Below are 26474 nucleotides of genomic sequence, written 5' to 3' on the forward strand. Positions count from 1 at the left end.
TGAGGAGAGTGTGCCAAGCAGGCTAAGATAAAAGGTAGGGAGGAGGGACTTGGGGGAGGGGCGTTGGAAATGTGATAGGTGGAAGGAGGTTAAGGTGAGGGTGATAGGCCGGGGTGGGGATTGGGCGGAGAGGTCAGGAAGAAGATTGCAGGTTAGGAAGGTAGTGCTGAGTTTGAGGGTTGGGACTGAGACAAGGTGGGGGGAGGGGAAATGAGGAAACTGGAGAAATCTGCATTCATCCCTTGTGGTTGGAGGGTTCCTAGGCGGAAGCTGAGGCACTCTTCCTCCAGCTGTCATGTTGCTATGGTCTGGCGATGGAGGAGTCCAAGGACCTGCATGTCCTTGGTGAAGTGGGAGTGGGAGTTGAAGTGTTAAGCCACGGGGTGGTTGGATTGTTTGGACCGGGTGTCTCAGAGGTGTTCTCTGAAACGTTCCGCAAGTAGGCGGCCTGTCTCCCCAATATAGAGGAAGCCACATCGGTTGCAGCAGATGCAGTAAATGGTGTGTGTGGAGGTGCAGGTGAATTTGTGGCAGATAGGGAAGGATCCCTTGGAGGGAAGTAAGGGGGGGAAGTGTGGGCGCAAGTTTTGCATTTCTTGCGGTTGCAGGGGGAGGGGCCGGGAGTGGAGGTTGGGTTGGTGGGGGGTGTGGACCTGACAAGGGAGTCACGGAGGGAGTGGTCTTTTTGGAACTCTGATAGGGGAGGGAAGGGAAATAGATCCCTGGTGGTGGGGTCCGTTTGAGAACGTTTCAGAGAACACCTCTGGGACACCCGGACCAACAAACCAACCACCCCGTGGCTCAACACTTCATCTCCCCCTGCCACTCCACCAAGGACATGCAGGTCCTTGGACTCCTCCATCGCCAGACCATAGCAACACGACAGTTGGAGGAAGAGTGCCTCATCTTCCGCAAGGAACCCTCCAACCACAAGGGATGAACTCAGATTTCTCCAGTTTCCTCATTTCCCCTCCCCCCACCTTGTCTCAGTCCCAACTCTCAAACTCAGCACCACCTTCCTAACCTGCAATCTTCTTCCTGACCTCTCCGTCCCCACCCCACTCCGGCCTATCACCCTCACCTTAACCTTCTTCCACCTATCACATTTCCAATGCCCCTCCCCCAAGTCCTTCCTCCTTACCTTTTATCTTAGCCTGCTGGACACACTTTCCTCATTCCTGAAGAAGGGCTCATGCCCGAAACGTCAATTCTCCTGCTCTTTGGATGCTGCCTGACCTGCTGCGCTTTTCCAGCAATATTTTCAGCTCTAGAAGAGTGATTGATGATCTCATTGAAAAATATCGGATTCTTAAAGGGCTTGACAGGGTAAATGCTGAGAGGGTGTTTCCCATCATGGGAAAATCTAGAACCAGAGGTCACAGTCTCAGAATAAAGGCACGCTAATTTAAAACTGAGATGAGGGGGATTTTTTTTCTGTCAGAGGGTTGAGACTCCCTGCATCTCCTTGTCACAGTGAGCTATGGGGGCAGAGCCCTTGTGGTATATTTTTCAGGCTGAGATTGACAAATTCTTGATCAGTTGGGAATCAAGGATTATGGAGAAAAGGCAGGAAGGTGGATATAAGGAATGTCGGATCAGCCATGATCATATCACATGGCAGAGCTGGCCTGGGGGCCTGAATGGCGTATTCCTGATCCTGTTTCTTATGGTCTTCTGGTTTCCAATTCAGCAATCCTCCAACACCACACACTAATCCAGAGAAAGATAATTATCACTGCTACTGTAATTCCCACTCTTATTTCCTTCATTATCTTTGGGTATAGTTCATCTAGATCCAGTGCCTTATCAACATGAAATATCAACAAGTAAAAAATGAGGTCTGCAGATGCTGGAGATCACAGCTGCAAATGTGTTGCTGGTCAAAGCACAGCAGGCCAGGCAGCATCTCAGGAATAGAGAATTCGACGTTTCGAGCATAAGCCCTTCATCAGGAATAAGAGAGAGAGAGAGCCAAGCAGGCTAAGATAAAGGGTAGGGAGGAGGGAGTAGGGGGAGGGGCGATGGAGGTGGGATAGGTGGAAGGAGGTCAAGGTGAATCCTCTTCCTGACCTCTCCGCCCCCACCCCACTCCGGCCTATCACCCTCACCTTGACCTCCTTCCACCTATCCCACCTCCATCGCCCCTCCCCCTAGTCCCTCCTCCCTACCCTTTATCTTAGCCTGCTTGGCTCTCTCTCTCTCTTATTCCTGATGAAGGGCTTATGCTCGAAACGTCGAATTCTCTATTCCTGAGATGCTGCCTGGCCTGCTGTGCTTTGACCAGCAACACATTTGCAGCAGATGAAATATCAACAGTTTATCCAATGCCCCCTCCTCATTAGTAATCAACCCTCCTGTTAATTCACCCTCCCCTTCTGTCACTACAGCTTGAGTATCATCTACCTTGAAGTTTTGCCCCAAAATGTAAATCCCCTTTTTGGTCCCTAACCTGTCCTAATTCTCCTTTTACCATTGTTTTACTTTTGATGTGCTTGAAAAAGAGTTTGGAGGACTTCCCTCAATTTTAGCTGCCAGACCTCTTTCAGAGTCCTTCGTTCCTTCCCTTATTTGCTTTCTCACCTCCCTTCCGAACCTGTTATATTCAGTATGGTTCTCAATTGTGTTGACTCCCTCACACTGGCCACGAGAACATATGTTCTTCTTTACCTTAATTTCTATCTCCTTCGTCATTCGGAGAGCTTGGATTTGTTTATCCCACTTTTCCAATGTAAGGGAATATACCTCAACAGTAGCCCAACCCATTTCCTCTTTAAGGGTATCTACTGTTTGTCCCAACAAGCTTTAGTTCCAATATATCCAGCCCAGTTCTCTTCTTGCACCTTCAAAGCCTGCTCTATCTAGCAATTGATGATCCTTACTCAGTCCGTCATCTCCTACCATCATCCCAAACCTTATGATACAATGATCACTGTTCCTGAAATGGTCTGCTCCATTGTTACCTGATTTCTTTGACCCACCTCATTACCAACCTGAGCCTTATCTCAGGTTGAGCAGGATACATACTGCTGCAGGAAATGTAATCTACATCAGCACTGACCAAATACTCACAAGAAACTCATTCCTTTTCACACAAGATTATTCACAGAATCCCTACTGTCACAATGCTAGTCCTTTTTTTTTGACTAAAATCTGTTCCTTGGCTCAAGGAGACTCTACCCTTGATTGTTTTCAGAGGGACAATAAACCAGGCTGGGCTCGGATCAGTTTGGTTTGGTACAGAGATTGAAAGGATTTTGAGAGGCCTTTTGTTTATAGGTAAACAGATGAGACTTCAGGTCAAAGTGGTCATGTTTTAGAAGTGACCTGTAGAAGGAAAGGGGAGTGGTCAGCTCTCTAGCTGAGCTGAGCAGTTTAGTTCAGTCCAGGACTGGTTGAGAGTTCAACAGGAGGCTGTTGTGGAAACTCTCTCTGCTATTTCAACCAGTAACACTCTGACTCTTTTTTGTATTGTGTTTTCAAGGGGGTTTGCTTATTGGGACTGTTGTGTTTATTTGGAACATGATAGTTAAGTCTACTTTGGATCGACTGAGTTCTGGAGGGGCTCTGTATTCTGTTTTTCGAGTTTCATTGTGTAATTTTGTGAATAAATGTTTTGTCTGTTTTAAATCTGGTAGACAACCTAGCTAACTTAATCCAGGTAATTTTCACTGTACACTTACTGAAACAAATTGCAATGTTATGGTCTGGGGCTGCCTGCTTAATGATGTTTTGAGTGGTCTGGCCCAGTTCATAGAACTACAGTGTGGAAACAGGCTATTTGGCCCAACAAGTCCACACCGACCCTCCGAAGAGTATCCCACCCAGACCCATTCCCCTACCCTATTACTCTACATTTCCCCTGACTAATGCACCTAACCTATGCACCTGAATACTATGGAGCATTTTGGCATGGCCAATTCACCTAACCTGTACATCTTTGGACTGTGGGAGGAAACTGGAGCACCAGGTGGAAACCCACGCAGACATGGGGAGAATGTACAGACTCCACACACAGTCGGCCGAGGCTGGAATCGAACCTGGGACCCTGGTGCTGTGCCGCCCTATTATTAGCAATACTTGTTCCTTTCTGACCCTTACATTAACTCGGTCCCTGTTAATTTACAGGTAATTAAGAATAGGAGGAGAAAGTGAGGTCTGCAGATGCTGGAGATCAGAGCTGAAAATATGTTGCTGGAAAAGTGCAGCAGGTCAGGCAGCATCCAAGGAGCAGGAGATTCGATGTTTCAGGCATAAGCCCTTCTTCAGGCATCCTTGGATGCTGCCTGACCTGCTGTGCTTTTCCAGCAACACATTTTCAGCTCAGGTAATTAAGAATACTCTATAACAGTTAAACCTCTCTGCTATTTCCTTGCAGATTTGTTCCTCTACATTCTTCTCACTGACTATAGGTAACACCAAATAATCTCATTATTCCCTTCTTATTCCATGGCTCTGTCCTTGAACCCTCTAAACACTACCTTTCTCCATAAGTTCAATGCTGTCTTTAACCAAATACACACCACTCCTCCTACTTTTGTTCTACTAATCCTTTATGAACACCTTGTAGCCGGGACCATATAGTACCCAATCTCACCCTTTCTTAAACCAGATCCTCCATTATCGCCACAACATCACAATCCCACTATGTAATCAGTGCCTGTTACTCTTATTAGGGGGATTAGAATAGTGAGGCGGCTGTTTTTGACCGGCACGGACTAGATGGGCCAAAGGGCCTTCTACTGTGCTGTAGACCTCAATAAATCTATAATTATGTATTCACATGCAAGCAGTGTAACTCAAATTTAGACTTTGTTCCTTTCTCCCTTCCTGTGATTTCACCATTAGTTTACTATTCACCACATTAGTCTGTCTCTATACATGCTGGTTTATTTCTCAATATTTTCTTTGTGCCCACATATCCCTTCCCATCAGCACTGACCAAACACCACAAGGAACTCAGTCCCTTCCACACAAGATTATTATCAATGAGACAAAAAATTACTGGAAAATGCGACAGATCTGGCAGCGTCCGAGGAAGGGTCACTCAACCCGAAACGTTAACTCTGATTTCTCTCCACAGATGCTGCCAAACCTGCTGAGCTTTTCCAGCGATTTCTATTTATTTGTCTCTGATTTACAACATCCGCAGTTATTTCAGTTTTTATCATTACCAATGAGACAGGCCATTCTGCCCATTCTAATTCCTCTGTACAGAGGGACTCCTACGTACCTGTAAACATTACTTGCATGATTTCAGGGTTTCACCTTCACACCTTTATCTGAGAGTCCACTCGCACACCGCAAATTTCCTGAGGTCAGGGCTGTAAGCAAACCTGGTTTTTGCTGGACAAGCTCAAATGCTAACACAAACGGTGTGGTTTTACCTTCCTCCCATGGTTTGTCTTGTCTCTCCTTCCTCAAAGGAGTTCCATATAAAGGTTAAAAAGCTCAGGATTCTCTCGCGCGACTGCCTGGCTGAGAGACCAGATCACACAAAGCACAGTCTCTCACGCTTGGATTACTTTCTCATTTCTTGGCGACCAGAAGCCCTAACAATTTCCAAGGCTGCAGTCTGACCCAATGGACTGTGGCATTTTTCTGTTTACACAACGGTTTGTCATTGTGTTGGCTTTGTTTGTTGCTGATTGGCTTTCGTTTGAAATATTTGTCGCTGTGCAGCAGCTCAAAGGTATAAATATCTTTCAGCTCCTCCCTCTAGCTTTGTCAATTCCAGGAAATGTATTTGATGTTTCCTCTGACTCACCAGTATCTGACATCTTCTGCATTTTACCTCCATATCCTATTCACTCAACTTCCACAGAGTCATAGATTTGTACGGTGTGGAAACAGACCCTTCGGTCCAACTCATCTATGCTGACCAGATATCTTAATCTAATCTAGTACCATTTGCCAGCCTTTGGCCCATATCCTTCTAAACACTTCCTATTCATATACCCATTCAGATGCCTTTTAAATGTTGTCATTGTACCAGCCTCCACCACTTCCTCTGGCAGCTCATTCCATTCACGCACCACCCTCTGCATGAAAAAGTTACCCCTTAGCTCCCTTTTAAATTTTTCGCCTCTCACCCTAAACCTGTGCCCTCTAGTTCTGGACTTGCCCAACCCGGGGAAATGTTTGATATTATAATACCTGTACTCTGGTTCTGATTTCAAGTCACGTATCTAATTATCAACAATTTCATAGAATCATATGGTACAGGAGAGGCCTTCAAACCATTGAGTCAGTACTGCCACAAATACACTACTATCTTCATTAGAATCATAACGTCATCAAGATGTACAGCACAGTAATAGACCCTTCGGTCCATGCTGACCAGAAATCCCAACCTAATCTCGTCCCAGTTGCCAGCATTTGGCCCATATCTCTCCAAACTCTTCCTATTCATATACACAGCCTTATAAATGTAATTGTACCAGCCTCCACCACTGCCTCTGGCAACTCGGACCATACACTGGTCCCACTTTCCCATGCTAGACCCATAAATTTGAACATTATGATATGTCAAGGGCTCATCTAAGTACTTTGTAAAAAGTTGTGAGGGTTCATGCCTCAACTAGCCTCCCAGACAATGCACTTCAGACCCCCGCCAGCCTCTGGATGAAAAGGCTTTCCTCTCACCCACTCTAAACCTCCTGCCTTTCACTTTAAACTTATGTCCCTTCTTTATGAAGCGATGAATCTCCTCTGCACCCTCTCAAATGCAATCATATCCTTCTGATAGCAGCAAGGTGGAACAGGCAGGATGTTGATTGAGACAGAAGACAGGATGTAGGTTGCAGTTAAGAAAACGTTATGGAATTTTCTTCATTCGGAAAGCAGTCTGGAGTTCACTTGTGGTGACGTTGTTTTCATGGAACTGCCCCAAGGTGTTGTCACAGTCTCAGAGACGGTGCAGGGGTCAGTCAGATGTCCACATCGGGGTAGAGGTCTCGACAGATAGAGGCAGTCAGCGGCTCTAACCCTGACTCTGCAGCCACTCAGAGAGATGGAGGGGGTGTCTGCAGGTGGAGTGGGGGAGCCCAGTCGCCTGCGGTCTCCCAGGTTAAAGCTCCTTGGTACTGCCCCCACGTTGGCCGCATAACCAACCTCTCAAAGAGCGATCCCACCAGCTCGCTCCTACATGACATCCATCACAGTCCATACGCCCCCAGTCCCCTGCTGTGGTGCTCCCCTGTCAAATCAGCCTTATTTGAGCAGGTGTGTTAACCATCCCTTACAGCCGGCCTCACTCATTCACCATAACCGACCAGGTGCTGACTCCATCTCACTAATAGGCTCCATGTGCACATGCCATTGTCGAATCCAGTGACACAAGCCCTTCACAACTGCTTTGGTCTTCTCTTTCTCTCTCTTTCTCTTTATCTATCTATCTCTCTCTCTCTCGCGCTCTCTCTAACCTCTTGACCTGCAGTGCTGTGGTTTTTCTCTCTCTCTCTCTCTCTCGCTGACCTCTTGAGTTGTTGTGCTGTGCAGGAGTCAATGCAACATTCCCTCAATATAGAAGAAACTGAGGTCTGCAGATGCTGAAGATCAGAGTCGAGAGTGTGGTGCTGGAAAAGCACAGCAGGTCAGGCAGCATCTGAGGAGCAGGAGAATCGATGTTTCGGGCATAAGCCCTTCATCTGGAAAGGCTTCCTGACGAAGAGCTTATGTCCGAAACGTCGATTCCCTCAATATAGTACTGATGAGCTTAAATTCCACTCTGAAGCTTTTTTGATCAATCCTCTTTTTGCAAATCAAGCTGTTTCCACCTCTGGACTTGAACCCAGAGGTAGTGACACTGCCATCGAATGTTTTGATAAGATGGTGGTTGGTGCAAATTTGTTCTCACGCCTTCTGACCCAGACAAAAGGGAATGAATGGCTGAAACAAGCTGACATCATAGGCCAGCAATTGGAAAGTCCCTCTTCCAGATAGAAGATAAGATTCTATTTGGACTAGATGATTAAAATGAGATTTGACAAGGAAGCAGTTTCTGGCGTACTGTGTTCCCCCAAAGAGATGTTTAGCAAAAAGTCCGCAATAATCCTCACTCTACATCAATTCTAGGCCTGTTCGGAGCAGTTAAACATGTTTGTCTCCACAGAAATGTAAATCAATTGCCACATTTCAACCATTCAAAACTACTCCATTGGCTACAGATGTACCCTGTTCCTATGAGTGTTGTAACTATTTAATGGTTACGCTATAATATCTTTGAGGATAAATGCTTTGGAATGTTTTAAGGTCATGAAAAGTAAAAACCACAAGATCTTACCTTTTGAAAATACAATATGAAGTCAGAATTTTAAGCTATTTCATTTTTGCTTCCTGTTCTGCTTTCTGGCCTGTTTTTTTTAGAATCATCATAAAATCACCACAGTGTGCAAGTAGGTCATTCAGCCCACTCCACCAAGGACATGCAGGTCCTTGGACTCCTCCATCGCCAGAACATAACAACACGACGGTTGGAGGAAGAGCGCCTCATCTTCCGCCTGGGAACCCTCCAACCACAAGAGATGAACTCAGATTTCTCCAGTTTCCTCATTTCCCCTCCCCCCACCTTGTCTCAGTCGATTCCCTCGAACTCAGCACCGCCCTCCTAACCTGCAATTTTCTTGCTGACCTGTCCGTCCCCACCCCACTCCGGCCTATCACCCTCACCTTGACCTCCTTCCACCTATCACATCTCCATCGCCCCTCCCCCAAGTCCCTCCTCCCTACCTTTTATCTTAGCCTGCTGGATACACTTTCCTCATTCCTGATGAAGGGCTTTTGCCCGAAACGTCGAATTTCCTGTTCCTTGGATGCTGCCTGACCTGCTGCGCTTTAACCAGCAACACATTTTCAGCTCTGATCTCCAGCATCTGCAGACCTCACTTTTTACATTCAGCCCATCAAGTCAACAATGACCCTCCAAAAAGTATCCCACCCAGACCCACACTCCCTGCTCTGTTATCCCTGTAACTCTGCATTTCCCATGGCCAATTCACCTGACCCACACAGCTTTGAATTGTGGGAGAGGAGACCAGAGCAGACACAGGGAAACTCCACAGTTTCAGTCTTCCTCACATTATTTTCCAACGCTGCTTTTTATTTAACTTGCTGCAGTTTTGAGAACTTTTATTTAGTCTCTTTTTTTATTCTTTATCTGGTTTCCATTTTGCTATGGAGCCACCAGGTTAAAGAAAACAAGGATTAAAAAATGATCAATCAACATAAAATTTATGTCAGTTTGATCCAAACTTTTAAGTTTCAAAATTTCAGCTAAAAACTTCTAATTGTTTAACAGAATGAAAAATGCTGGAAACAAACGCAGAACAAAGGAGGAAAATCAGATGTTTGACATTGAACCAGGGCAAACACAGCAGGGGGTGTGTGTCCGGAACAATTTCTTCTGTGAGTCAACAGAACGGTTGGATTGAGGAAGCATCTGGTCGCCTTTCGGAAGGAAGATTTATATTGCACCTTTTACAACCGTCTGAGGTCACAAAGTGCTTTGTAACCACAGGTAAGAAAAGGGAGACTTAATAAAAGTTCAGAGAAATGTAGCAGGTCAAACAAAAAGCAGCATTTGAAAAACAAACAAGAAAGACAGAAAACGGACAGAAAGCAAAACAGGAAACAAAAACAAAAAATGTTTAACATTCTGGCCCAAAATTGTATTTTCAAAAGTTAAAACCTTATAGTTTTCACTTTTCATAACCTTAAAACACTTTTCCACAAAGGTGTTTAAACATACCTATTAAATAGTTACAACACTCATAGGAAGAGGAGGAGGCCATTCAGCCCCTCAAGCTTGTTCCAACACTCAATGAGATCATGGCTGATCTGTGACCCAACTCCGTATACTGGCCTTTGGCCCATGTCCCTTAATACATTTGCTGAACAAAAACATAATCTATCTCACATTTAAAATTACCAACTGATCCAGCATCCACTCAGGAGAGATGTTAGGAAACACGTTGACACGAAAAGGGGGGTAGAATTCCAAACCTCTACGACCCTTTTTGTGTCAATGTGCTTCCTAACATCTCTCCTGAATGGTCTGGCCATCATTCTCAGACTATGCCCCGCGATCGAGAATCCCCAACCAGTGGATCTGCCCTGCTTTTTTCCCGGTAATATCACAAAGACTTCGATGAGATCACCTCTTTCTAAATTTTAGTCGCGTTTAACTAGTAGATTAGATTCCCTACTGCATGGAAAGGAGGCCCTTCAGCCCAACGAGTCCAAACTGACCCTCTACAGAGTAACCCACCCAGACCCATTCCCCAACCCTATATTTACCCCTGACTAATGTACCTAACACTACAGATAATTTAGCATGGCCAATCCACCCTAACCTGCACATCTTTGGACTGTGGGAGGAAACCCACGCAGACACGGGGGAGAATGTGCAAACTCCACACAGACAGTTGCCCGAGGCCGGGATCAAACCCAGGTCCCTGATGCTGTGAGGCAGCAGTGCTAACCACTGAGCCACCGTGCCATACAGTTTAACTATTAGTTTAGCTGTGAGTTAAACTCAAGTCACAAAGGAGACATAGCAGCCAATTTGCACTCAGTGCCTCTCCCCACCCCCCTCCAAATACAGTGATAAACTGCGGCAGAGATGTTGGGTTTAGGAATAACTGCTAACCAGCTTTTATATCCACCCTAACGGGCCTCTCACTGAAAGATGAAAGGTTTGTTTGAGGTTAATGTAACGCCCCACAATCCTCTCGATCACTCTGTCTGAGTCTGATTCAGACACTGTCTCCTCGGTGGAAGTGTGTGTTTGAAGAATTGCAGTTGTTCACTGTGGCATATCAAGCTCATGATATTCAAATGGTGTTCCTTTCTGTTTGGATACAGGGATCATTAAGCTCAAGGACATTGCATGAATGAAAAGGAAACATGACCAGCTCATGGAAAGATGTGCTAAATCTGCAAAACAAAATGCAAATATATTCACAAGGACTTTGCTGGGAAGCTTGAGTAAGCCTTATAAAGATGGAGAACGCAGATAATAATTCAGAGGAATTACTCTACATTATACAATGTCAAATCTCAGGGCAACAGATGGCTTGTGTTTGTTAGAATGATGACTGCAAAATGTGTTAATGATGGTAAGCACAATTATAACTGCCATAATCTACTATTAGTGCCTGAGAGTGACTGAGATGGACTAAAGTGATTTTTAAAAAAGGACAAATACTGACACAAACGGAAGCATTTGTGGCCACAGATAGCGCACTTTAGGAAGTCAGATGTACAAAAGAAGTAAGCACTGAAATTACATTTTGTTGAAAGATAGCGACTCCGGACAACGAAGTCAGCAAGAATGGAGTGCAACTTATTTAATTCTAACTGGCATGAGGCGGTCTTATGTTGGAAGGTGAAAGGTTACCAGCTGAGTAGTTAGCTTAAACGTGAATGGAACTGGGCAAACTAGGGAATATTCAGAGGGATCCATATCAACAGGTGTTTCCGAGCAAAAAAGCAGAGAGAAAAAAACAATTCGGAAACAAAAAAGGAAGTGCTGGAGAATCTCAGCAGGTCTGGCAGCATCTGTGGAGAGAGAAACAGGGTTCACATTTCGGGTCTGGAGACTCTTCACCAGAACATGAGGAGTGTATGTGTGGTTTCCCACGGATGGTGCGCTATGATGCTGAGTAACATGGAGCTTGGTCACAGCCAGGTACATGCTGTCATTTCCATGCCGAGAATTCTCGATGTCTAGCTTGTTTGGCAAGATAGGAAGTTAAATATTAAGGACATTAGTTATGCCACTAATCAGGTGTTTAATGAGCAGAGTGGCACAGTGGCTCAGATGGTTAGCACTGTTGCACCACACAGATTCGATTCCAGTTTTATGTGACTGTCTGCGTGGGTTTCCACCCACCATCCAAAAATATGAAGATAAGGTGGATTGGCCAGGGGAATTATGGGACCAGGGTGGGAGGCTAGGTCTGGTGGGGTTGCCTTTTGGGGGGTACACGTTGTCTGTGTTAAATTTACACATTCTCCCCATGTCTGCATGGGTTTCCTTCAGGTGCTCTGCTATCCTCCCACGGTGCAAAGGTGTGCAGGTTAGGTGGATTAACCATAGGAAATACAGGGTTACAGGAATATGGTGAGGGGTAGTTGGGTCTGGGTGAGATGCTCTTCAGAGGGTCAGTGCTGACTCAATGGGCTGAATGGCCTCTTTCCGCACTATAGGGATTCTGTGACTCTATAACTGGCACCTTGCTGCTGCCTTGCGAGATGCTCTCAGTGTCATGCTGGACACCTTGTCCAATCCTGCCACAGCTCACATTGCGCAGACCCTATACGATTCTGCCCATGGTGACCAACAGTGGAGTCACAACTTATTGGATTGGTTAACTAAGGTCTCAACTGGGATGTCACCAGTGTGTGAAACCCCGAGGCAGGTAAAGGATGAGTGGTGGTACTGGATCACAATACAAGGTAGAGCTCTCGCTCACATCAACAGCTCATGACAACACCATCAATGATGAAGCTATTCTGCAGTGCAATGGCCAGTGAGCCAGGAGGTTGGAGTAACCCATCTGCAGCATGGATGGCCAGTCATGTTGGAGTAAACTATGTGCAGCGTGGATGGCCAATCACGTTGTAGTTACCAATATGTGGCATGGACGGCCAGTCATGTGTAGTTGCCCTTGTGCAGCATGGACAGCCAGTCATGTTGTAGTTACCCATGTGCGGCATGGACGGCCAGTCATGTTGTAGTTACCCATGTGCAATATGGACGGCCAGTCATGTTGTAATTACCCATGTGCGACGTGGATGACCAATCATGTTGTAGTTACCCATGTGCAGCATGGATGACCAATCATGTTGTAGTTACCCATGTGCAACATGGACGGCCAGTCATGTTGTAATTACCCATGAGCGACATGGATGACCAATCATGTTGTAGTTACCCATGTGCAGCATGGATGACCAATCATGTTGTAGTTACCCATGTGCGGCATGGACGGCCAGTCATGTTGGAGTAACCCATGTGCAGCGTGGACGGCCAGTCATGTTGGAGTAGCCCACGTGCAGCATGGATGGCCAGTCATGTTGTAGTTACCCATGTGCAGCATGGATGGCCAGTCATGTTGTAGTTACCCATGTGCGGCATGGACGGCCAGTCAAGTTGGCATTACCCATGTCTGGCATGGATGCCCAATCATGTTGTAGTTACCCATGTGCAGCATGGATGGCCAGTCATGTTGTAGTCACCCATGTGTGGCATGGATGGCCAGTCATGTTGTAGTCACCCATGTGCGGCATGGACGGCCAGTCATGTTGTAGTTACCCGTGTGCGGCATGGACGGCCAGTCATGTTGCAGTTACCCATGTGCGGCATGGACAGCCAGTCATGTTATAGTTACCCATGTGCGGCATGGATGGCCAGTCATGTTGGAGTAACCCACGTGCGGCATGGGCGGCCAGTCATGTTATAGTTACCCATGTGCGGCGTGGACGGCCAGTCATGTTGGAGTAACCCACGTGCAGCATGGATGGCCAGTCATGTTGTAATTACCCATGTGCGGCATGGACGGCCAGTCATGTTGTAGTTACCCATGTGCAGCGTGGATGGCCAGTCATGTTGGAGTAACCCACGTGCGGCATGGACAGTCAGTCATGTTGTAGTTACCCATGTGTGGCATGGACAGCCAGTCATGTTGTAGTTACCCATGTGCAGCGTGGATGGCCAGTCATGTTGTAGTTACCCACGTGCAGCGTGGATGACCAGTCATGTTGTAGTTACCCATGTGCAGCGTGGATGGCCAGTCATGTTGTAGTTACCCACGTGCAGCGTGGATGGCCAGTCATGTTGTAGTTACCCATGTGCAGCGTGGATGACCAGTCATGTTGGCATCCAGGACACAAACTGAATGATATTTTCTGGAGCCATTGAAGAAGCATCACAGCAAGGGTGGAGCATCCACCAGATAAACAGCCAGCAACAACTTGTGCACATGCCATTAATAGACCTGATACTAAGCTGGAAGGTGCGTAGGCCGTCCTGACCACTGTCACCCTGGGCGCGTACCGGGGCGGGCTGTCCTAGAGGTGGTCGAAAGGTGTGTCAGGGCGGACCGAGAACTGGAAGGGGCATGGGGTGGACCGAGAGCCGGAAGGTGGGTAGGGGCGGGCTGCCTTAGAGTGGTCGGAAGGTGGGAGGGATGGGGGCTTGCTGGGTCTGTATTGTCTGCACTTCTGTGTGTAACAGTATTGTTTAATGTACAAATGTCATTGTCACTGTCTTGTTAATTGTGGAACTGGGATTTGAGTTTTGTCCTCATCTCCCTGTAAACTGGTTGAACAGTAGGGTTTGGGGCCTAGCTTTGCTGCTCCTCTCCCTTGTAAAATTGCTGTCTCTTGTACAGCCGTAAACGTTTTTTTGTAAACTGTTTTTGTAATTTGTTTAATAAAATAAAAAAAAAGACCTGATACTTTTAATGATGATGGATGAAATTTACAGAGAAAGGAGGATTAGAATGAAACAATAGTTTCATGTATGAGTGACCATGTACAATGGATAACGTAAAGCTACAAATGATACTTCCAACAACTTATTTTGTTTAGTTATTTTAGTGAGGGGGAACTGTTCGGAGGAACACATTGTAGGTTGTGCCTTGCAATAATGTTGTGACCTTCGGTGGTATCGGTTGCTGTTTCCAGAGAAATTCAGCCCTGTGAAACGGTGACAGATTAAATTCCCTACAGTGTGGAAACAGGCCCTTCGGCCCAACAAGTCCACACCGACCCTCACCACACCAGGATGTTGGCACAGATAGTAAAATGTTTGGGGACTGTGTGAGGAGAGCTCCCCATCATTGCCCCGAGACCAAGTGACAGGAGCTTGGCTACTTTTCCAAATCACAGTAAAAATGAAACACAGTTAGTGTGATCTTCATGGGGCTGTTTCGTCTATTTCTTTTTTGGGACGTGGGTGTTGCTGGTTGGGGAGTGTGGAGGGGTTACAAGGGTGGGACTGTGAGGATGGGGAGTACAAGCGATGTGGTATGGGTATGGTCTCTCTCTGCAACACCCACTGGCCACCCCAAAGAAAACCCATTGACACGGCTGCAGGGTCATCTGACCTCTGGCGTCCACCATTCCTCTTATCGTAAACTCCTTCTGTCTGCCAGGGTCTCTACCACTTACAGAATCACTTGTCGGAAATCTACCCTCCTCACTGCGACATTCGCCCACCCTACCCACGCCAATTGACCTGACAAAAGCAGGGTCACCGCCTACCTCCGGGGAGGGAAGGGCTGGGTCTCAGCTCGCTGGTGAGGCATGTCTGCCTCAGGACAGCTTCTCACCAGGAGGGACAGCCAACCCACCTCAAGGTACAGCTCTTCCTGAAATGGGCTACGTTCGCCATTGGCCAAAGAAAGATTCAACTTGACTGACAACAGGAAAGCAGCCACCAATCGTTCTCCAGGGAGCGAGGCTGAAAACATTGCAAAGCAAACACTGCCAAACAGCAAAAGATTTTTGCCGCGTTGCAAAATAATACTCTGCATCTGTTCTGAATGTGGGTGGATCACATCTTGTGTTTTCAAACTGCAGTTTCTGTTTGTACTCACTCTCATGCAAAGCGACACAATGTGAACAAAATGCCAGCCACTGACATGCAAGTATTGATCACTCATCATTCAGACCAGCTATCGCCCATTCCCATGTTGCAGTGTTCTCTTTTGCATTGCAAAGTAGACATCACTGATAACATCAGCGTTTATTGCCTGTTCCCTAAGCACCCTTCAGAAGGTGAACCTCCTTAACTTGCTGCAGGGGATGTAATGTTGTTATTCAGGAAGTTCCAGGACTTCGACATGGCGCTTTTGATAAAAGTGATTCAAAGCAAGGACAAAGGAAAGACAGGTTGAACCAAAGCACTTGAAACATCACAGTGTACAAGGCCACAGGCCAAGTGCTGGAAAATGGGATTAGAATAAATGACCAGCGCAAACTCTTTGGGTTTAGAAGGTGCTGTCTAAGGATCTTTGGTGAATTAGTGCAGTGCATCTTGTAGATAGTATGCACTGTTGCTACTGAGCATTGGTGGTGGAGGGATTGAATGTTTGTAGATGTGGTGCCAATCAAGTGGGTTGCTTTGTCCTGGATGGTGTCAAGCTTCTTGAGTGTTGTTGGGGCTTTGGGGAGTATTCCATTGAGTGTTAGGGACAAGGTACTGGCATACATAGAGGATTGACTGGCAGAAGGCATAGAGTGGGTCTTTTTCGGGATGGAAGCCGGTGACAAGTGGAGTTCTGCAGGGGCCAATGTTGGGTTATACATTAAGAATCTGGATGATGGAACTGAGGGTATTATTGATAAGATTGCAAGTATCACAAAGATGGGCAGACGGACAGGTAGTACTGAGGAAGTGAGGAAGCAGCAAAAGGACTTGGACAGGATAGGAGAGTGGGTAAAGAAGTGGCAGATGGAATACAATGAGGGGAAGTGTGAGGTTGTGCATATTGATAGGAAGAATATAGGCATAGACTATTTTCTAAACAGGAAAAGGTTTGGAAATCTGAAACACAAAGTGACTTGGGAGTCCTAGTTTAGTTAGGTTCAGTTAGCAGATAAGAAGTCAAATGTAGTGTTAGCATTCTTTTCAAGAGGGCTAGAATACAAGAGCAGGCGTGAACTGGTTCTGGACTATTGGGAATGAGGAGACTGAGATAGTCAGAAAGCTGGTGATAGTCGAGGGATGAAATGCAATATGTGAGCATGTAGCAGTTACATGCATGGCCACTGTGATGCAGTAGGGTTATCAGCTCTGCAGTGTTTAGCCTGGAGTCTTCAGTATTGTAGGTTACCGCTGGAGGCAATTCGACTGGAATGGGGAAAGATGGAACAAGGTGGATCTCAGGGAGAGGTGACAGGATCCAGGACTGTTTCCAGGTCACAAGACCATTTCCTGGGTAAATTCACACATTGACTGGGGCACCCCATGAATTTGGATATGGTCGGCTTTCCAGTCCACTGTGCACTTGAGGATAGACCAGAGGAGGGGGAAGCACTGAGATGCTTTCCAACTTGAGAGATATGTTCAACAACAAGGAAGAGTGGGCATGTGAAAGGTGGCCTCTCAGGCACTTTTATTTAAACCTAAATAAAAGAAATCATGGAATCTGGTAGCCCTGACAGGATGAAGAGGGCGTGTTGGGTGTGAGCCTCCGAGCAGTTCAACCATCCCCCACCCCCACCCCCCCACATCGTATCGGAAAACTTGTAGGTCAACTGACAAAGTCCCTGACTAACAACGCTCTTCAGTGCCTTAATTACCAGCCCCCCTTCTCCCAGGCCTTAAGCTCTCACTAGGGCTGTTCTGGTAGAATAGCTGTGTCCCTACCTTTGGACCAGGAGGCCTGAGTTCAAATCCCACCTGCTCCAGGGGTGAGTAATAACATCTCTGAAAAAACTGATGGAGAAAATGTCTGCAGTTTATCAGGCCTCAAACTCACACAAGGGCTCATGTAATGATGGTAGTAATGTCCCTATCTCAGAGCTAGGATGCCTGGGTTCAACTTCCCATCTGCTCCAGAGGCGTGTCATGACATATCTGAACAAATTAATTAAAAGGCTTCTACATTAGGTTTTCCCAAAAAGACCAGTTGGATGTGTCCTGGAATCTGTGATGCTCCTGCATTGAATTCAGCCCAATATTCAGTTCAGCTTCAAGACCTCAAACTGGCTCGCCAGGCCTAGATTAGAGTGGTGCTGGAAAAGCACAGCAGGTCAGGCAGCATCCAAGGAGCAGGAAAATCAACGTTTTGGGCAAATGAGATAGACAGCCCCCTGATGAAGGCTTTTGCCTGAAACGTAGACTTTCCTGCTCCTCGGATGCTGCCTGACCTGCTGTGCTTTTCCAGCACCACTCTAATCTTGACACTAATCTCCAGCATCTGCAGTCCTCACTTTGTCCTGGCTCACCAGGCCCCCAACTCACATTAGTACTCTTATAGTACTGTGGCTGTGCCTCTACCTCTGATCCAGGAGACCCAAGTTTAAGTCCCACCTGCTCCAGAGGTGTCTAATACCATCTCTGATTGGGTGCAGGAGAATGGCCAGGTCCTATCAGATTATGCTCCCAAGCTCAACGGGACTGGGACATTCAGCCCCATGGCCAATAAAAAGAACCATCCTTAAAGAGACATCTGTTTGTTAGGAAAATATTGTACATGGAGGAGAAATTATTGCAGCTTGACCAACAGCCAATCAAGTCATGAAGAGTCCTATTTCTGATTGGCCATGGGGTGACAAGGCATCATGTAACTGACATGTTGGGTGACCAGTGGGACAGGGTGGGGTAAGTGTAGGGGAAGAAGGTGTAAAGAAACCATATCCCGAAACCTGAGCGCGATTTATTTCCTACTGGAAATGGATTCCTGATAGGACAGGATGTACAAGCTAGTAGAGCTCAGAAATGAAGGGGCAGGTGGTGACCTGAAGATGAGAAGATGGTTGATCGGGAAAACGTTTAATAGAACAAAGAAAGATACAGCGCAGTACAGGCCCTTCGGCCCTCGATGTTGCACCGACCGAATCCTACCTAACCTACACTAGCCCAATAACTTCCAAATACCTATCCAATGCCCGCTTAAATGACCATAAAGAAGGAGAGTTCACCACTGCTACTGGCAGGGCATTCCATGAACTCACAACCCGCTGTGTAAAGAATCTACCCCTAACATCTGTCCTATACCTATCACCCCTTAATTTAAAGCTGTGTCCCCTAGTAACACCTGACTCCATTAGCGGTAAAAGGTTCTCAGTGTCGACCCCATCTAAACCCCTAATCATCTTATACACCTCTATCAAATCTCCCTAAACCTTCTCTTCTCCAATGAGAACAGCCCCAAGTGCCTCAGCCTTTCCTCATAAGATTTTCCTACCCTTCCAGGCAACATTCTGGTAAACCTCCTCAGCACTCGTTCCAATGCCTCCACATCCTTCCTATAGTATGGCGACCAAAACTGCACACAATACTCCAGATGAGGCCGCACCAGAGTCTTATACAGTTGCAACATGACCTCAGGACTCCGGAACTCAATTCCTCTACCAATAAAGCCCAGTACACCATATGCCTTCCTCACAGCACTATTTACCTGGGTGGCAACTTTCAGAGATCTGTGTACATGGACACCAAGATCCCTCTGCTCATCCACACTACCAAGTAGCCTACCATTAGCCCAGTAATCCATCTTCTTGTTACTCCTACCAAAGTGAATGACTTCACACTTAGCTACATTGAATTCCATTTGCCACATTTCTGCCCAGCTCTGCAACTTATCTATATCCCGCTGTAACCTACCACTTCCTTCCTCACTATCCACAACTCCACCGACTTTTGTGTCATCCGCAAACTTGCTTACCCAGCTTTCAAGCCCTTCCTCTAGATCATTTATAAAGATAACAAAAAGCAATGGTCCCAAAACAGATCCTTGTGGTACACCACTAGTAACTGCACTCCAAGATGAACATAGTCCATCAACTACTACCCTATGTCTCCTTCCAGCCAGCCAATTCCTAATCCAAACCTCTAATGTATCCTCAATGCCATACCTCCGTAGTTTTAGCATTAGCCTACCATGGGGAACCTTATCGAACGCCTTACTAAAATCCATATACACAACATCTACTGCTTTACCCTCGTCCACTTCCTTAGTCACCTTCTCAAAGAACTCAATAAGGTTTGTGAGGCACGACCTGCCCTTCACAAAACCATGCTGGCTATCCTTGATCACGTTATTCCTATCCAGATGTTCATAAATCTTATCCCTTACCATTCTCTCTAAGACTTTGCCCACCACTGAAGTCAGACTCACTGGCCTATAGTTACTAGGGCTATCCCTACTCCCTTTCTTGAACAAGGGGACCACATTCGCTATCCTCCAGTCCTCTGGTACTATTCCCGTTGACAATGACGACATAAAAATCCAGGCCAATGGCTCTGCTATCTCCTCCCTAGCTTCCCATAGGATCCTAGGGTAAATGCCATCAGGCCCAGGAGACTGATCTATTTTCATCCTCTCCAATATTCCCAGAACCTCTTCCCTGCATATTTCCAGGCCATCCATTCTAATCATTTGTGACTCCATATTCACATCAGCAACAGTGTCCTGTTCCTGAGTGAATACTGATGAAGAGTATTGATTTAGTGTCTCTCCAATCTCCTCCGCCTCCACACACAACTTCCCACTACTATCCTTGACTGGACCGATACCTACCCTAGTCATCCTTTTATTCCTGACATACCTATAGAAAGCCTTTGGGTATTCCCTAATCCTACCAGCTAAAGACTTTTCATGTCCCCTTCTCGCTGCTCTTAGCTCTCTCTTTAGATCCTTCCTGGCTACCTTATAACTCTCTATCGCCCCAACTGAACCTTCACGCCTCATCTTTACATATACCGCCTTCTTCCCTTTCACAAGGGATTCCAATTCCTTACTAAACCACGGCTGCCTCACAAGGCCCTTTACACCATGCCTGACTGGTACATACTTATCGAGGACACGTAGTAGCTGCTCCTTGAACAATCCCCACATCTCATTAGTGTTCTTCTCTTGAAGCCTGTTTTTCCAATCCACACATCCTAAGTCATGCCTCACTGCATCATAATTTCCCTGCCCCCAGCTATAACTCTTGCCCTGCGGCGCACGATTATCCCTCTCCATCACTAAAGTAAAAGTCACCGAGTTGTGGTCACTGTCCCCAAAGTGCTCACCTACTTCCAAGTCTAACACCTGGCCTGGTTCATTACCTAGAACCAAATCCAGTATAGCCTCACCTCTTGTTGGCCTGTCTACATATTGTGTCAGGAAACCCTCCTGCACACATTGGACAAACACCGACCCATCTAATGAACTCGAGCTATAGCTCTCCCAGTCAATATCTGGGAAGTTAAAGTCCCCCATAACAACCACCCTGCTACCTTCACTCTTTTCCTGAATCATCCTCGCAATATTATCCTCTACTTCTCTAGGACTATTAGGAGGCCTGTAGAAAACACCTAACAGGGTGACCTCACCTTTCCTATTTCTAACCTCAGCCCAAACTACCTCAGATGGCAAGTCCTCTTCCATCGTCCATTCCACTGCTGTAATACTAAGAAGAGAATTTCAGGAACTGGAGGAGGGCATTCACCCCCTCAGGACTGTCCTGCTAATTATTTATATCAACAAGGATCAGCATCTCAATTCAACTAATCTGCTTTATGTTCATGACCATTCATTTCTCACTGCCTAACAACCATCTATCCATCCCAATTTTCAAATTTACAATTGACCCTCAACCTCAACAACATTTCGGTAGAAAAGAGAGAGAGCACCTGATTTTGAACATTTTTCCATGAAGTTGGTCACCTCTTGGAGACTTTGGCCTTTGGTGAATTCCCCATTCTTCACATTATCAGCATTATCTTGTGTCACAGTCTGGGAAACACTGGACAAATAAAAGCCAAACTCAAAAGATTGGTATCATCTATGAGTGGGGTGAATGGTGGTGCATTGGTAATCTCACTGGACTAGTAATTCAGGTTGCTAGGTGAATGCTCTGGGGTCAGGGTTTCCAGTAACCGGTGGGATTTAAATTCAATTAATAAAGATGGTGATCATAGAGCTTTCACAGATTTTTGTAAAAACCCAACTGGTTCACTAATGTACTTTAGGGAAGGGAATCAGTTGACCCCATCCATTCTGGGCTACAGGTAACTCCAGACGTACGGGAACATGGTCTATACATAGTTAAAACATGTGGTGCTGGAAAAGCACAGCTGATCAGGTAGAATCAGAGGAACAGAGGGGTCGACATTTCAAGCATAAACTCTTCATCAGAATGTTAGGGGGGCTTGGGCCCAGGTGGGCTGAGAGATAAATGGGAGGGGGGTAGGGATGGGGTAAGCTAGACAGGAATGTGATAGGTAGATGAAGGTGTGGGGGTGATGGTGATAGGTCAGACTGGAGGGTGGAGCAGATAGGTGGGAAGGAAGATGGACAGGTGGGACAGGTGGCTGGCGCCAAGTTGGAGGGTTGGATCTGGGATAAGGTGGGGGTGAGGGGAGATGAGGAAACTGGTGAAATTGACATTGATCCTGTGTGGTTGCAGGGTCCCAAGGCTGAAGATGGTGGGGTTGTTTAGTGAATGACCCAGAGATGTTCTCTGAAATGTTCCGTGAGTTGGTGTCCTGTCTACGCAATGTAGACGAGGCAACGTCAAGGGCAACAGGGCCACACACTCCCAGACCTGCAAAGGACCTCTGCTCTTCTTCATCCTGAGAAGAATCCATACACTCAACAAATGCTTTTTCTACAGCATATTGGACTTTGCTCTCAATGTGATCTCCTCTATATTGGGGAGACAGGACACCAACCTGCGAAATGTTTCAAAGAACATCTCTAGTACACAGGCACCAAACAACCCCACCATCCTGTGACCAAACACTTCAACTCCCCCTCCCACCCCACCAAGGACATGCAAGTCCTGAGCTTCCTCCATTGCCAAATCCTAGCCACATGACGCCTGGAGGAAGATTGTCTCATCTTCCACATTGGCACCCTCCAACCATATGCAATCAATGTCAATTTCACCAGTTTCCTCATCTCCATTCCCATCACCTCATCCCAGATGCAATTCTCCAACTTGGCACCTTCCTCCTGACCTGTCCTACCTGTCCATCTTCCTTCCCACCTATCCACTCCACCCTCCTCTCCAACCTATCGCCATCACCACCCCACCTCCATCCACCTATCACATTCTCAGCTACCTTCCCCCAGCCCCACCCCCCTCCCATTTATCTCTCAGCCCCTTTGGTCACTTTTCCCCCCCACCCGCCCCCTCCCCAACACATTCTTCATGAAGAGCTTATACTCAAAATGTCAATTCTCCTGCTCCTTGGATGCTGCCTGGCTGGCTGGCTGTGCTTTTCCAACATCACACTTTTTAACCCTGACCTCTAGCACCTGCAGTCCTCACTTTCCTCCCTCTTTCCCCCATGGAGGGGCTGAAAAAAAAACTCAGTTCTGGTTGGGCAACAGCTTGCTGGAGTAGGGCGTTTACAATGACCTACTGGTATTATCACTAGGCTGTTAATCCAGTGACCCAGCTAATGTTCCGGGGACCCAGGTTCAAATCCTGCCATGGAAGAATTTGAATTCAGTTTTTAAAAATTTAAGAATTCAATGATGGTCACAAAACCTGAGTCAATTGTCAGAAAAACCCATCTGGTTCACTAATGTCCATTAGGGAAGGAAACTGCCACCCTTACCTGGTCTGGTCTACATATGTCTCCAGACCCATAGCAATATGGTTGATTCTTAACTGCCCTCTGGGCAATTAGGGATGGGCAATAAATGCTGCTTAGCCAGTGATACCGTCATCTCGTAAATGACTAAAAAAAATTGCTGGCCTTGAAACGATAATTATTCTAAAAATTGTTTCTAGTCTAACTAAAATAGCTGACTCATGTTTTGGTCAATTTGGGATGGTTTTAACAGCTCAGCTGGGATTCAGGCCAGTTTTGAATGGCTTTGACTCATTGCTTAATACAACTTGATTTACTGAGTGAGGGAAAACAGAGGGAATCGAATTCATCACTGCTACGCTTAGATCTTGTCTGCACAGCCACACTAACAACGTGGGCAGGGTCTTCAGGACCCACCAGGATTTATCACTTGGAGGTGCTGGTGTTGGACTGGGGTGTACAAAGTTACAAGTCACACAACATCAGGTTGTAGTCCAACAGGTTTAATTGGAAGCACTAGCTTTCGGCGCGCTGCTCCTTCGTCAGGTGGTTGTCTGATGAAGGAGCGTCGCTCCGAAACCTAGTGCTTCCAATTAAACCTGTTGGACTACAACCTGATGTTGTGTGATTTTTAACTTTGTCCACCAGGATTTAAGGGACAACATCCAACATCACAAGAAGAAGGAGTAAGAGTAGACCATTCAGCCCATCTGGCCTGCTCTGCTGTTCAATGCAATCCTGGCTGACCTCGGGTTTCGAACTTCACACTTGTGCCCACTCCCCTTATCCCTCGATTCATGGTCAACCGAATACATTTATCCCAGCATTTATACTGAATACATTTATACTGAAATATATTCAGTAAGAGAATATCCATTACCCTCTGTGATAGAAAATTGCAAAGATTGACAAACCTTCGAGTGAAGTAAATTCTTGTCATCTCAGTCCCAAATAGTGAACCTTATCCTGAGAGTGTGCTGTCATGTTTTCAATTCCGTGACTAATGGCAACAATCTCTCAGTATTCACTTCGGCAAAATATTACACATTTCATTGTGAACACCTCTCGTTCTCTGTACTCCAGAGAATATAGACCTAATTTACTCAAACACACATAGGAACTAAGAGGAGGAGTTAGCCACTTAGTCTCTTGAGCTAACACCACTACTCAATAAAGTCATGGCTCATCTGACTACTCCACACTCCAACATGCCTCTGATAGCCTTGCACCTCCTTTGCTCAGCAACAATGGATCCAGCTGTACTGTAAAAACATACAAACACTCTGCTTCAACTCCCCTTTCGGGGGGAGAGCTCACAACAATTCGTGAGGAAAGGTTTCGCCTCATTTCTGTCTTAAATCGGACATTCCTTATTTTTAAACAATTTAACTTTTAGTTCTAGATCTTCAAGGAAGAGAGCACATCAATTTCCACATTGACCCTATCAAGACTCATCAGGATCTTATACATTTCAATGAAGTCAGTTCTTATTCTGCTAAACTCCAGTGGATGCATGCTGGCTTGGTGGTCAGCACAGTGGTTAGCACTGCTGCCTCACAGCACCAGAGACCCAGGTTTGATTCCACCCTTGGGTGACTGTGTGGAGATTGCTCCGTAGTGTTCAGGGATATGTAGATTAAGTGCATTAGCTGTGGGAAATGCAGGATTACAGGAATAGAGTAGAGGGATAGGTCTTTCCTTGTGTCTGTGTGGATTTCCCCCGGTGCTCGGTTCTTCCCACAGTCCAAAGATGTGCAGGTTAGGTGGATTGGCTGTACTAGATTGCCTATTGTGTCAGGGAATGTGTAGATTAGTTGAAGTAGCCATGGGAAATGTAGGGTTACAGGGTAAGAGGATGAGTCTGGATCGGATGGTCTTCAGAGGGTTGCTATGGACTTGTTGGGCCGAATGACCTTTTTCCACACTGTAGGGTTTCTATGTTTTCCTAGCCTGTCCAACCGTTCCGTATAAGACAACCCATCTGTTCCGAGTCCCAGTCAGGTAAACCTTCTCTGACCTGCTTCCAAAGCATTTACACATTTCCTTAATACTCTACGTAGTGCTCTAGATTTGGTCTCAACGAATCTGGAATAGTGGTGCTGGAAGAGCACAGCAATTCAGGCAGCATCCAAGGAGCAGTAAAATCGATGTTTCGGGCAAAAGCCTCGTTTTTACCTCGTTGATTTTAACCCGACTGCGAATCCTCTTGCAAGGATGCCTGCCTTGAAGAAGTTTTCCTCCTCTCTCTACAAGAATCTCAGGGAGTCCCTCTCCCACTGCAACTCCCAGGTCATTTCCTCTGCCCTGAAGCTACTCTATGCTACTCTCTCCCCACCCCCACCCTCCTCTCGCTTATCTCTCCACGCTTCAGGCTCACTGCCTTTATTCCTGATGAAGGGCTTTTGCTCGAAACGCAGATTTCGCTGCACTTTGGATGCTGCCTGAACTGCTGTGCTCTTCCAGCACCACTAATCCAGAATCTGGTTTCCAGCATCTGCAGTCATTATTTTTACCACCTTGGTCTCAACGATGCCTTGAATAACAGAAGCACATCTCATTTTTTTTTTGTGTGTTCAATTCCCTTACAATAAACAATAACATTCTACCAGTTTCCTAATTTCTTGTTGTTCCTGCATACTAACTTTGTGTATGTTCTACTCTAGGTCACTCAGATCCCACTGTATCTGAGAGCTCTACAGTCTCCCACCATTTAGGTTTTTTTTTATTCTTCCTGCCAAAATGCACAATTCCACTTTTCTCACATTATACTCCATTTGATGGACATTTTTTTGCCAACTGAGTTTTCTCCTTCTAACCTGTTCATGTCCTCTTCAAAACCTACTTTCCTCCCCATCTTTGTGTCATCAACCTCAGCAAATTTAAACAATCAAACCCCTAGCCCTTTCAGCCAAGTCATTTTTATAATAAGTCATTTTTATAAATTGGAAAAAGTTAAGTTTGCTGTGTATCACTAAAAGTAATCTTCTTGTGTGCCTTCCTCTCTTTCATTGCTGAGTAAAAAGTGAGGTCTGCAGATGCTGGAGATCAGAGCTGAAAATGTGTTGCTGGTTAAAGCACAGCAGGTCAGGCAGCATCCAAGGAACAGGAAATTCCTCTCTTTCATTTCCTGGATTGCAACTATTTTTGAAGAGTTAATTCTATCATCTACAGTGAAACCTGATGTAACAGAAGTTCTTCTGTCATCTCCTTA

The 26474-nt window shown here is 46.1% G+C and overlaps 1 protein-coding gene across 5 annotated transcripts in view; it reads right to left on the minus strand.

Moving 5' to 3' along the window:
- The window catches only part of LOC132828963 (N-acetyllactosaminide beta-1,3-N-acetylglucosaminyltransferase 3-like), a 101116-nt gene that overhangs the window by 69424 nt on the left and 5218 nt on the right, over nucleotides 1–26474 (minus strand). Inside the window, exon 1 of one of the 5 annotated variants that reach the window (XM_060846196.1) lies at nucleotides 5385–5543. The exons of 3 other annotated variants lie outside the window; for them this stretch is intronic. The gene's annotated coding sequence lies outside the window, so the exon portion shown is untranslated. One more of the 5 variants, XM_060846194.1, reaches the window with a different exon arrangement.

The sequence above is a fragment of the Hemiscyllium ocellatum genome, chromosome 28 (assembly GCF_020745735.1).
Source record: "Hemiscyllium ocellatum isolate sHemOce1 chromosome 28, sHemOce1.pat.X.cur, whole genome shotgun sequence".
Classification (NCBI taxonomy): Eukaryota; Metazoa; Chordata; class Chondrichthyes; order Orectolobiformes; family Hemiscylliidae; genus Hemiscyllium; species Hemiscyllium ocellatum.